Genomic DNA, 243 nt, shown 5'->3' with positions numbered 1-243 from the left:
AAGTCTTAAAGGTGTAGTGGAGAATGTTATTTTTCCAGGTGGATCATATAAGTGGTCCTCCTAATTGTCAATCATTCTGGTCATATGTTTACGTAAGGCTGTCCTATGTGCTCGTCCTCATTTTCACTTACCCATAGTGAGTCTGACATAGTGGAATAATTGCAAATCTTTTGGAAAGTAAGCTTGTTTTAGTGACGCAAACAGAAACTTTTAAACAGAGCGTGCAAAAGGAGAAATGGGCTT

Source organism: Cyprinodon variegatus, unplaced genomic scaffold (genome assembly GCF_000732505.1).
Source record: "Cyprinodon variegatus isolate N-32 unplaced genomic scaffold, C_variegatus-1.0 Scaffold676, whole genome shotgun sequence".
In the NCBI taxonomy this organism is placed as follows: Eukaryota; Metazoa; Chordata; class Actinopteri; order Cyprinodontiformes; family Cyprinodontidae; genus Cyprinodon; species Cyprinodon variegatus.
This window is presented reverse-complemented; position numbering follows the sequence as displayed.